Source organism: Chanos chanos, chromosome 11 (genome assembly GCF_902362185.1).
Source record: "Chanos chanos chromosome 11, fChaCha1.1, whole genome shotgun sequence".
Taxonomy (NCBI): domain Eukaryota; kingdom Metazoa; phylum Chordata; class Actinopteri; order Gonorynchiformes; family Chanidae; genus Chanos; species Chanos chanos.
This window is the reverse complement of record NC_044505.1, coordinates 12953843-12966356: the sequence shown is the minus strand read 5'-3', so window position 1 is coordinate 12966356 and position 12514 is coordinate 12953843. Positions and strand designations below refer to the sequence as shown.

At 42.5% G+C, this 12514-nt stretch overlaps 1 pseudogene; it reads right to left on the bottom strand.

Moving 5' to 3' along the window:
- LOC115823664 (CD209 antigen-like) overlaps positions 1-12514 on the bottom strand; it is an 80753-nt pseudogene that overhangs the window by 60177 nt on the left and 8062 nt on the right.

Genomic DNA, 12514 nt, shown 5'->3' with positions numbered 1-12514 from the left:
TCAAGATCACAACCGTCATACCTGTGCCCAAGAAACCCAACCCAGTCTGCATGAACGACTTCCGTCCCATGGCTCTCACTCCAATAGCGATGAAGTGTTTTGAGCAACTGGTTTTGCAACACATTTAGGCCTGCCTCCCCATCCATCTGGACGTTTGCATATAGAACCAACCGGTCCACAGACGACACGATATCCGCTATCCCCCACCTCACCCTGTCCCATCTGGAAAACCGGGATGCCTACACCAGACTCCTCTTCACTGACTTCAGCTCAGCTTTCAACACCATCATACCACAGCTACTAGTGGAAAGGCTGAGGTCGCTGGAGGTGGATACTGGCACCTGTAACTGGATCTTGGACTTCCTGACACAAAGGCAGCAGACAGTCAGGGTCGGCAGCCACACATCAAGCACCATCCCAGTGAGGCTCAACCCAGGGCTGCATCCTGAGCCCCCTGCTGTTCACCCTGCTGACCCACGACTGTACTGCCATCATCAAGTTCGCTGATGATACTACAGTCATGGATCTAATCAGCAGAGGTGATGAGTGAGCATACGGGATGGAAGTGAAGCAGCTGACAGCACGGTGCAACAGACACAACCTCTCCCTGAATGTTGACAAGACCATGGAAATGGTCATCGACTTCAGGAAGGCCCACCCAGAGCACCGCTCCCTGCTGACCATAGATGGTGTGGCTGTGGAGAGGGTCAGTAGCATCAAGTTCCTGGGAGTGCACCTGGTGGACAGCCTGTCCTCGACTACTAACACCATGGCCATCATCAAGAAGGCCCAAGAGCGGCTCCATCCCCTCCGGAGGCTGAAGCAGGCCAGCCTACCTATTCCGGCCCTCACCACCTTCTGCAAGGGCACCACTGAAGGTGTTCTGACCTACTGTATTGCTGCAAATTTCAGAGACTGCACAACTTCCGAACAGAAACAGCTGAACAGGATAGTGAGAACAGTGGGGAGGATCATTGGTGCCCCTCCCCCATCCCTGCTGGACATGTTCAACAAGCACTGCCCCCCCCCGCCCCCCCAGCACCCAGCATCATCATGGACCCTGACACAGACCAAAGACAATTTGTTGAGGAAACATGCTACTATTCCCCTCCAAATATACTATGAAGACATGCTGTTATAAAGACATGCTGCTATTCTCCATCCAATATTTATAAAGACAATTTACAGTGCTTTCCTTTATTGTCAAATATACTGCTAATTTTTTGCTGTACTTGGTATTGAGTTGCATTGTGTATGTGTACTGTGTATATTGTATATAAATGCATGTTGTTTTAATTCTCTTTTTTAAAGTTATTTATGTACACTGTTGGTATAGGAGGAGCGGTATTTCATTCTTGATTGTGTGTAAGTGCATGATAAAATGACAATAAAGGAATCTTGTAATTAAGAAAAGGGGGGGGGGGTTGAAATATTGTTTTATTATATTCAAAATCAAGACTGATATCTTTCCATAAAAGCCTAACAGAAAAGAAGTTAAAATGTAAGTTGAAATATGGCATTGAATAGAGCACTTAGCGTGCCTGCATACAGATACGATCATTTTGGCTAATATCAGTTACAAATCCTCATCTCACATATCCTGTAGAAATGATTGTGGTATGATTCAGCACCCCAGCTGTTAAGGTTGTTGTATCCACTAAAATGAATGACACAGTCCCCAGATCTACGGTAGCTGTAGTATCCATAATCATAGGGTTGTCCACTTCTCCAGTACCTGAAACAACACAAAGACTCAGCCTGTCTGCTGTGTTTCTGATGGATGTCATTAGGCTGAGAATGAGAGTAACTGAAAGGCTCATGACTAGACTTTGACTACAAATTTATTGACTTTTTACCCTGTGTTTAGTTCTGTGTCATCCACCCATTTCCACATCCAGTATGCATTGTTGTAAGTCAGGCCAATCCAAGTGCTGTTGGGCATGTTCTTGCTCAAACCAGTAATAAACTCAAAATGAAAGTAGTATTCAGATTATCGCTGAAACACTTGTCAGCCTTCTGTTCTCTTGTATTCCCCAGTTTGTGTCTACTTTTGAGAAGAGAACAGATCACGTTCAGAGAGAGAGAGAGGGAGAGAGAGAGAGAGAGAGAGAGAGAGAGAGAGAGAAGTTTTTAAGGTTCTTTCAATAGTGTTATAAATAAAATAAGTTTCATGCCCACAATAGTGAGTCACCAACCACTTTCCTCAGAAAGATACAAATACACACACACCTGTTCCTCTGTACGGTTTATGATCAGCAGATCTGCTCCTCTCTCTCTGCAGTCCTGTCTGCTCTCATTCAAGGTCTTTTTGTCATTAAAGATGTAGTACAGACTGCCATTAAAGTAACTCCATTCCTGCTGAGGTTCACCTATTCGCATGTTTGATGTCATTAGAAAAGATGTCTTTATCTGTATTTATAATAAAACATTGCATTGAAAATATTACAAATGTGATGTTGTAATTGGCTAGTAGCTGGTTTCTCTTTTGTTTCAGTTCCCATTTAAATCATCCACTTGATTTGCTTCATCAGTGTAACTGCTCCATAAACGGTTTCTCTCTTTAGCTAATCTGTCCTACCTGGTTTGTAGCTGTTCTTTCTCTATATCCAAATAGTATCTATTTTTGGTCAAGTCACTGTAACTGGTTTGTAACTGGTTCCTGCTGACAAACAGCCCTATAACACAAACAAAGAGGAGAATACACAGCAATCCCACACACACACTGCAGCTGGTCTGTAGTATCTGTTCACAACAGATTTACCTCCTGGGGGTGGAAATGAGATGGTTTTGAATACTAGACATGGTAAAACTAATCATTTATTGTGACACTATTAGAGCAACAGTTTAAAAGAGTCATTTTTAGATCTTTCAATATCGTCATGTTAAATGTTTAGAGTAGTCTTCACTGCAAAAATGTGCATCTGACAAGTTTAACATTTTTTTTACAGTCACCACCACCACTGACCAGCTCACCTCCTTAAAGATTATGCCCCTTAAACTCAACCTGAAATGTGGTGACTGGCTCAGGTATGTGCTTGTGTGTGTTTGTGTGTGTGTGTGAGAGAGAGAGAGAGAGTGAGAGTGAGAGTGAGAGTAATTACTTGAATTCTAAGGGTTCTCAGTTTCTTCTGAACTTTTCTGCTGTTAGAGTCGGAGGGGTTTCCTCATTCATGCTCACATCTTCACAATCATCCTTTCTCTCAACTGGATTAGGTTTTTTGTCCTCACTGACATTTGCATTAACATATATGGCCTCACTCAACTCCATTCTGAACACTCAGTTACCACATGAAAGGAAATGAAACGGCGGTCAAGAACAGGGACTGATATTTACTCTCTGTGGTATTTGTGTGAAAACGCATCAGTACAGTTCACTTCCACATAATTTTGTACTCTTTGTAAAGTTACAAAAAAAAAGCACATACAGTCTGTTAAAACCCGTCATATTCTACATCATTCAGAGAATCCACATCTCCAGATCATTCTCCTGATGCCTTTGTAATCTGAATCCTGAGGGTTTATTGTAGCTGCTCAGTCAGCAGAGCTCAGATATATAGAGAAAGGATTTTGATGAAATGTGCAGGAACGCCACAGATACACCTAAAAAGTTTCTCAAAGTAGACTGTATTACAAGTATGAATTGTCTGGTTTGTAACACATACCTATGAATACATTTCTATTTTGTGACTGTATGACTTTCACACAGTTCAGAAAAGACTTCTCAATGTCACGACGTCAACCTATGTTCAGCAGTGAAAGTCCAAGAGGACTCTGAGAACTGAGAGTGTTGTATTGTTACATGTTTCCCTCAGTCAACTCCATTCCATCCTATTGATTTTTGCTGATAACCCTATAGAATATATATCAGCTATGATGAATTTGTCAGGTTTTTTTTTTTTGGTTTTTTCTTTTTTGGAGACTCAGTTATCTCATTAAAAGAGGTCAGAGGACAGTCAAGAAGAGTGTGTTTTATTAACTTTCTGTGGTATTTGCATGATTTTTTTTTCCTGTAGCAAAGGTCCAACAGGAAACAGATAACCATGGTAACCTTAATTCCACTTCCTCTTCATCTAGCATGGGGTGTGCATGTGATCTGTGCATGTCTCACTATGATTGAGTAGAGGATTACTCTATAGAAAGTTTTAATCACTGAGAGACATCAGACCACCAATAATGACCTTTATTAATTATTTTGGGTTGACACTGCATTGAGGTTGGACATTGTTATTAATTTTATCTTATTTTAGCAAAGCAACAGCACTGTATTCAGACCTCAGAAAGTCACATCAGTACCCAATCATCACAAGATAATGCTTTATACAGTCAGTATCACTAAATATCTGAATATGAGAACAGCTCTTACTGAAATGATTCTGTTGTAGAGAATATGCATCATTTGGTAATTATAAATATGCAGTAGCACAAAGACAAATACTCCTCCTCTGTCACTTCATAAAGTTTTCACTAAAGTTTTCATCTCCTTCATCATATGTCACATCATCTACCAGGATTATTAAATTACCGTTGAACCTTGCCTGCTCTGACCTTGAATGTGGATAACATTTTGGAAATAAAGCTTGATAAGCACATGCCTCCAATCTAATCTGTTATTGTTATACACTATGACTCCCCCTGGTGTTCTGTCTTGGAACTATAGGAGAAATCTGAGGACTGAAAACATTTAAAGCATAAAAGTTCCAGACATAGACGACGGTGTCAGAAGATGCTTAAAGACAAGCTGAGAAAATAAATAAAATGACAGATGGCATGTATTTAATTTAGACATTTTATTAAAGTCATTCTGGGTCAAGAAGTTCTTAGGTTATAACTGAACAGTACCGCAGTCCTCATTATCCAGATATTGACTTTGTTCTCTTATCCTGCAGAATATTCCTGATGGGAATCAACTGTGTGAAAACAAAAGTAATTTTCTGTTTTAACAAAACATCATCTCATTCAGCTCATTTCAGTTTCTACCATCTCTTTCTAAACTTCTCCCAATAGTTCTCATGTCCTTTATCTTTTGATATACATTTATACCAGAGGGATTTAATTTAAACAGTTTCTAGTGGTTTGCAGTGTGGTAGTGACTCTCTACTGATGTTTTGTTGTGGACCTGAGGATTCACTGTATGAGTGTGATACCCACAATGGCAGCAGAGAGAGCCGTTCCACAGAAATGATTTTACACAAACTGAACTCATGAGATGAGGAGGAGGTAAAGACGGGTGTTAGTGGGATACAGAACATAGAGGTGATATAGTTAATATTTAAACTGTTTTTTGTGTCTGTGTCTGTGCCTGTGTGTCTGTGTTCTAATATCATGCTCAGTTCAGGAGATCAGCAGGTAACAGTCAAAACAAGTGAAACAACAGGTCAAAACAACAGGTAACAGTCAAAACAAGTGAAGTGTAATTACTGTATGTTGTTTGCAAAAATGAATAAATGAACGAATGAACAAATATACTGATGTTACAACATCAACAAAGGAAGGAGCAGACACACAGACCTCAGGCCTCAGCGACCAAGGTCACCCATGAGCTGTGTCGGCCAAAGGGAGAAAAAGCAGGTTGGCCCTTACAGGAATCGAACCCGCGACCTTGGCATTATTAGCAGCCTCACAGCTTTTTTGAGCTACAAAAAAAAGTAAAACAATTTGAGTCTTCAAATAATCCTAGTCATTTCATGGTCCATGGTCCATGGCATATAGAATCTCTATTGAATAATAAACCCTAAGGCCACAGGGCTTATAAATAACCACTGACCAGTTGACTATGAGTTGATTCTCAAGCTGTATGTGAGCCTGAGGTTTTTGCAATGTTAGAGCAGCCACATTTGATATACCTTGGAAGCATGAAATGCTGGTAATTTCTTAGCAGGAAAAACTAAAGTAAAATTATTTAAACTGAGCCAAGATTAACACTTCCCAAATTCTACATAATGTCTCCTCCCTCGAGGTAGAGATACCCCGAGAAGGTTAACAGCATCCTTCATTTCCAAATCAGATAAAATGTCAGACCACCTGCTATCCTATGGTTCAGACCCAGCTATGGTTTCAATTTAGCTGCCTGTCTCAGTTAGCCGTCATGTAGTCTGTCCCTCTATCTGTCCATCCTGCTTGTCTCTGTGATGAATTGGCCCAGTCTCACAACTTCAGAACATCCGCAACGAAAAAAACGACTCTTCTGGTACTGACACGAAGTCTCTCTAACGGCCTCCTAAAGTCAACCTCAGTATCTTCGGTCTCTCGGAGATGCTGAGTGGCTGGGCCTGCTCTTCTTCTCCCTCTCCTCTCCTCTCCTCTCCTCTCCTCTCCTCTCCTATCCTTTTTTTCCTCTTCTTTTCATTCCTCTCCTTTCCTTTCCTTTCCTTTCCTTTCCTGTCCTATTCTCAGTACTATTAGTGTAAGTAACTCCACTAGAACACCACTCAGATAGTTTCTTAGATCAAGCATGTCTCTTCGGGAGTTACAATTCATACTTTAATAATTCATGTTGTTCATTTGGTTGTACTAAAGGTAGCAAGTTTATTGTCACTGTCTGTCATTAGTTGTTGGTCTTCATCTGCATAATTTAAATGTTGTTGTATGTGTGTGCAACATGTGCCATAGTTGCACCTAAAACTCAGTTTATTTAATATTAGATTCATTCTGTATGGCTTACACTGTCTGGAAGACTTTGGAACACTTTACTGTCCTCAACAGTACAATATTTTAAAATGCTTCATACTGAACATCATTCAGAGAATCCACAAGAACAGATCATTCATTTTTGTCTTTTGACTTTGGAGGGCCTAATTTAGCTGTTCAGTAGTTCTCAGTTATATAGAGTAAGGATTGTTGTGGCCCTGTGGAACTGAGCATTCTCTCTGAGTATGAGTGTGATATGATAATATCCAGCAGGGGGAGCCATTTGACATGAATGATTTTAGATGAGCTGAGTATGGATTCCGATGACTTGTGCAGCGCTGAGTCAAAACTTGAAGAGATTCACCAGTGACCAAGAAATTTGTTTTTGAGGTAAGGAGCTTTAAAACTATATGTCTTAAATCTATAGCAAAGACTCAACAGAGAACAGATAGCATTTTAACATGACACAGGTAGAGTTCTTGATTATGACTCTATGACGCTGTTTGGAGGACAGGTATCTGTGTCACCATGACTCCCACGGGTGTTCTTCAAAGAACAAGGTCTTGGGATATAACAGGCCCTCCCTCAAATCGAAACCCCCTGACGCTTGTCAGTTTCCTATGGTAAAAGCTTCCTGTCCACTGTGACGTAAACTAACAGTAAATATATTGTTTGAACCATAACCATCTCTCTCTCTTTCTCTCTCCCTTTTTTTCCTCTCAGGAAGTGACACTGAACAGAACAGACACTGCAGACCAACTGCAGTATGGTTGGGGCTGCAGTGTATTTTCCTACTAGTTGTCGTCATAGTGCTGCATGTCAAAGGTCATCTATTTCAAACCAGTTACAACAACTTAACTAGGTACAAGTGATTAGGTACAATTCAATTCTCCTTTGTGCTGATACCTTGTCGTGGAGGAGAGGGTTGTGTGTCTCAATGACCCCTGAGAGGTATATCAGCGGGGGCTTCAGCCCCTGACAGGTCTAACCAAGCTGGGCAGGTCATGGGGGTAGAGGCCAGATGAAAATCAGCACCTGGCCCTCCAGGTTGGGGTTTGGGCGTGGGGCCAGTGACCCCACCCTGTAAAACTACTTATCAGGTTACAGAAACTGCAACAGCAGTACAGGAAACAACTAGTGTTTCAACAGGGAACTCCTGCAAGACCATTATTGGCACCATAAGAGCTTCTGATGAAAGCTCATCCAGGGAAGTCAGGAGCTAGATCAGGAGTTTTCTAGGACCCGTCCACCTTGGAGCATGGAATGTGTGCACCATGTACGAAACATCTAAGACAGCTCAAGTTATCAGTGAATGTAAGTGGCACCAACTGGATAGCCTGGGAGTGAGCAAGTGCAGGTGGACCAGCTCAGGACGCAAGCTGATGAGCGAGGGCCCAACTGTACCATTCTCTGGCAAGGAAGAAGCACACACCGGTGGTGTTGCCCTAATTAAGTCCAAGAGTGCCGCTGGATCCCTCATGGAGTGGGAACCCATTAGTGACAGACTGCTGAGGGCAAGATTCCATTCCAAGTACAGCAAACTTACCATCTTGCATTGCTATGCCCCCACCAACGAGGCAAAAGAAGTGGAGAAGGATGATTGGTATAACGTGCTACAACATCTCCAAGTCCCCCAGCATGATGTGCTCCTAATCATGGGTGATCTAAATGCAAAAGTGGGAAGTGATAACAGCGGGATAGAGGAGGCAGCAGGGTGACATGGTTGTGGTAACATCAACAACAATGGTGAAAGGCTAGTTGACTTCTGTATGAACAGCAGCTGTGTGATTGGCAGAATCATCTTTCCCCATAAGGACACCCACAAACTAAAATGGAGATCGCCTGAGGGTCATACTGTTAACCAAACTGATCACATTATCATCAACCGGAAATGGCCCGCAGATGCTGGAAGTGATCACTACCTTGTTATTTCTAAAGTAAAGCTAAAACTGCATGCAATACCAGCCAATAAACAGCCACGCAAAGCCTTCGATGTTAACAAGCTACATGAAACCCAGACCAGGAGAGAGCTTACCATTGAACTGAGGAACTACTTCAGTGCTTTAGGCAGTGTTGAGGGAGAAGACCAAGATGTTGTAGAAAACAGGTGGGAAAACATCACACCTGCCTACAAAGAGTCAGCAGAGAAGGTTCTTGGCTTCAGGAAGAGGAATGATAAGGAATGGTTAACACCTGACACATGGAGGTTAATCAGAAAAAGAAGGGAGGCCAAAAACAGACTTCTCAGCGCTAAGTCACCTAAGCTGATTGAACAAGCGAAGGAGGAGTACATGGCCAAAGGCATCATGGTCAAAAGGAATGCTCGAAGGGACAAAGGGGCATTTATCAAGAATCTGGCAAGCAAAGCAGAACAGGCTGCAGCTAAGGGAGAACTGAGCAACGTGTACAAGATCACCAAACAACTCTGTGGTCACATAACACCAATACCATGCCAGTCAAATACAAACAGAGAAAGGTCATAGCAACTGAGAAGGAGCAAGCTGTGAGATGGGTTCAGCATTTTGAAGAGGTGCTGAACTGGCCGGAGCGTGAAGACCCAGCCCAACCAGTACCTGTGCATGATAATCAAATATGGCAATAATTGCAGATGGCAGTCAAAGCAATGAAAAGTTGCAAAGCAGCCCAAATAGATGCCATTCAAGTGGAGCTGTTAAAAGCTGATACCACCACAGCCACCACAGTGCTTACAGACCTCGTTGTCAAGATATGGGAAGATGATAACATACCAAAGGCCTGGAGCAAGGGGTTGATCCGCAAACTGCCAAAGAAAGGTGACCTCAGCAGCTGTGACAACTGGTGAGGAATGACCCTTCTCTCTATTCCCAGTAAAGTCTTCTGCGGGATTCTCCTCAAAAGGATTGACGTAGGAGTGGACACAAAACTCAGAGACGAACAAGCAGGATTTCGCACGGGGAGGGATTGCATTCACCAGATATTCGCTGTTCGTAACATTATTGAGCAGTGCCTGGAATGGAATGTGCCCCTGTAACTCAACTTTACTGACTTCAAGAAGGCATTTGACAGCGTTCATCAAGAAAGCCTTTGGAAGATCCTTAGGGCCTATGGAATTCCCCTAAAAATTGTCAACATCACTAGAAAATTCTATGAACGCTTTGAGTGTAGCATCATCATGGATAACACTCTCACAGAATGGTTTGAAGTCAGATCTGGAGTGTGAGAAGGGTGTATTCTCTCCCCTATCCTGTCCCTGATAACCATTGACTGGGTTATGCGCCAAACAACGTCTGACCGTTCACATGGCATTCAGTGTAGCATGTCTGCACAGCTGGATGACCTTGATTTTGCTGATGATCTAGTTGTTATATCATCAACACATGGCCATCAACAAAGACTGACCGACTCTCAAGCTTTGCCAAGAAAACTGGCCTCCACATCAACAAGAAGAAGACCAAACTGATGCATGTAAATGCACCAGTTGACCCACCAATTACCATCGATGGTGAGGCTTCGGAGAACGTTCAGAACTTCACATACCTCAGTGGCCTAATAAGCAGTGACAAAGGTGCCCAAGAGAAAATCAAGGCCCGACTCAACAAGGCCAGAGGTGTTTATACAGTCGACTCCGTTACATCTGGAGGTCCAAACAGTATGGAATCAAAACAAATATCTGGCTATATAACAGCAATGTAAAGTCAGTGCTCCTTTATGGCTCCGAGTGCTGGAGAGTAGGGCTGAAAGACATGAACAAAGTCAATGCCTAAGAAAGATCTGCAACATCTACTAGCCAAACAAAATATTCAATGAGGACCTGTACAAGAAGACAGGCTGTAAGAACTTGACTCAGGAGATCAAGATGAGAAGGCTTAGTTGGCTCAGTCATGTCCTGAGGATGGCCGGTGATGGACTCCAGCTGGCAAGAGACAGAGGGGCAGACCAAAGACAACCTGGCAGAGAACAGTGATGGCTGAGCTAGAGGAGATGGGTCTGTCATGAGGTGAAGCATCATCCAAGGCACAAGACCGTGACACAAGGAGGAAGCTTATCGCAGCCATATGTCCCACAGGGACTAACGGGGATAACTAACTAACTAATTGAGAAAAGGCTTTCTGATTGAGGTGAATGTTTCAAATGGAAACAAAACACTGAGCTGACTTCTCACTCATTTTCTGTGTGAGAGAGAGGCAGTGTGTGAGTAAATGTTTGTGTGTGTATATGTACATACAACTAGCCTCTAATGAGATGAGAACCTGAAAACCTGGAGTGAGAACGAACAGGACTCTACAGAGAGAGGAGCAGACCTGGTGATCATAAACAGCAAGGAGCAACAGGTGTGTGTGTGTGTGTGTGTGTCTGTGCGTGTGTGTGTGTGTGTGTGTCTGTGTGTCTGTGTGTGTGTGTGTGTGTGTGTGTGCGCGTGTCTGTGTGTGCGTGTGTGTGCGTGTGTGTGCGTGAGCGTGTGTATGTGCATGTGTGTTTATGTGTGCGTGTGCGTGTGTGTGTGTGTGTGTGTGTGTGTGTGTGTGAGAGAGAGACAGAGAGAGAGAGAGAGAGAGAGAGAGAGAGAGAGAGAATTCTGAGGAACTTGGTTTCTTCTTAGATCTGTGGTCCTATCAGTTGACAACAGACCTGAGTTTGCTCGCCATATCTTCAAAGTTTCCCCACTCTTATTTGTGTCAGAGTTAATGGCCAGAGTTTAAATGCATATTCTCATTCAACTCCCTTCTCTTCTGTTCACCAATACTGATGTTACAGTGAAGTTTATTTGAGCACTGATGAGTGTCTAAGAACTCTACAGTCTCTGGACGCCTGCGTGTATTCTGACACAGACAGTGTATTTGAAACTTACACTGTACAGCTGCAGAACCACGTGCATGTGTATGTGTGTACGTGCATGTGTGTGTGTGTGTGTCACAGGCAGACAGGCAACAGGGTGTCAGTGTCCACTCATGCATAGTGTGCACTTATGCATTCTGACGTCTTTGCAAGACAGATCTAAACAAACCTCACACAGTTTCACTGCCATCTCCCATAGTGAAGTCAGTTACAGCATGGTAAATTATGTTCTCTAAGCAGTCGTCTCAATGCAGACTTTGAATGGCCATGCCACATAATATTGCAATGTCATATTTAGCTTAAAGTCAAAATCTACTACTACACCTACGGAGGGCCTTTGTCTCGACACATGATTCAGGCCATCCACTACCTCCTGCCGCTGCTGGTCCTGAACAGTTGGATTGGTTTGTAATTGGTCCTTCAGGGCTATTACAATGCTATATATCATTTCTCTATATAGTCTCTCTCCATGGTCAGGTTGTTGTAACTGGTTTGTAACTGGTCTGTCTCTATTGTCAGGTTGTTGTAACTGGTTTGTAGCTGCTGTCTGTTGATACACAGCACTATGACGGCAGCCAGCAGGAGAACACACAGCAGCTCCAGACACACTGTAGTTAGTCTATAACACGACTGAAGTGTCACTTGCTGAGAGGAGAATTTTTTTGGGCAACTCCATTCTGTTTTACAGAGTAATACTGATTTTACAGAGGAGTGTGCAACAGCATTAGGAATTAAGTAATTATGTGTCTTTTGATAAGATAATAATATTGTTAAAGCTACAACATGGGAATAACCGCAATGAAAGAGGAAGTAGAAGAGAGACGGTTTCTGGGTTCCTTTTTTGGTTTTGTTGTGGTTTTTTCTTTTGTGTGTGTTTCCGTGAAAATAGCTCAGCAGAGTGTATATCCTATTTTAAGGTTGAGTGAAAATTAACTATAGTATAGTTTTAAAAGTTTCAAAAAAAAAAAAAAATTGAGATTGATAGGTTGATCATATGTTCTCATTAGTGTGTTTTGGTCCCTCATTATTAATAATTTGTACAGGCGTAAATGCAGTAGGTCAAACAGAGAAG